We start from the raw sequence: 1,185 nt of genomic DNA, 5'->3' as shown, positions 1-1,185 counted from the left end.
ACTGGCTGAAAATGACTTACAAGTTCGTGGCGCCCTCCATCGGTAATGCTGCAGTTCAATATGGTAGGGATGTTACTGTCATGTAACCACTCCGGCACAGGCCGTGCATTATGAACAGGTGCTCGATGGTGTTGAAAGATGCAATCTCCATCCCCGAATTGCTCTTCAACAGTGGGAAGCAAGAAGGTAATTAAAACGTCAATGTAGACCTGTGCTGTGATAGTGCCACGCATAACAACAACGGGTGCAAGCCCCTCTATGAAAAACACGACTACACCATAACACCACCGCTTCCGAATTTTACTGTTTGCACTACACACACTGGCAGATGACGTTCACTGGCGTTCGCCTTACCCACGCCCTACCATCGTATCACCACATCGCGTACCGTGGTTCGTCACTCCACACAACGTTTTTCCACTGTTAAATTGTTCAATGTTTACGCTCTTTACACCAAGCGAGGCGTCGTTTGGCGTTTACCGGCGTGATGTGTGGCTTATGAGCAGCTACTCGACCATGAAATCCAAGTTTTCTCACCTCCCGCGTAACCGTCATAGTACTCGCAGTGGATCCTGATGCAGTTTGGAATTCCTGTGTGATGGTCTGGATAGATGTCTGCCTATTACACATTACGACCCTCTTCAACTGTCGGCGGTCTCTGTCAGTCAAAAGATGAGGTCGGTCTGTACGCTTCAGTGCTGCACGTGTCCGTTCACGTATCCACTTCACTATCACATCGGAAACAGTGGACTTAGGGATGTTGAGGAGTGTGGAAATCTCGCGTACAGACGTATGACACAAGATACACCCAATCACCTGACCACGTTCGAAGTCCGTTGAGTTCCGCGGATCGCCCCATTTTGTTCTCTCATGATGTCTAATGACTACTGTTTCGCTAATATGGAGTACCTGGCAGCACAATGCACCTAATATGACAAACGTATGTTTCTGGAGATGTCCGGATACTTTTGATCACATAGTGTCCATGGAAGAAGAAGAAGAAGAAGAAGAAGAGGAGGAGGAGGAGGAAGAAGAAGAAGAAGAAGAAGAAGAAGAAGAAGAGGGGGGGAGAGTGCATGTAACACCCGGTCGACGACGAGCTCGGGCTGGAAAAATAAAGACACAGATCGTATCCTGGCATTTCCCCTAGGCGATTCAAGGAAACCATGGTAAACCTAAATTTGA

The sequence above is a fragment of the Schistocerca cancellata genome, chromosome 1, assembly GCF_023864275.1.
Source record: "Schistocerca cancellata isolate TAMUIC-IGC-003103 chromosome 1, iqSchCanc2.1, whole genome shotgun sequence".
Lineage (NCBI taxonomy): Eukaryota > Metazoa > Arthropoda > Insecta > Orthoptera > Acrididae > Schistocerca > Schistocerca cancellata.
This window is presented reverse-complemented; position numbering follows the sequence as displayed.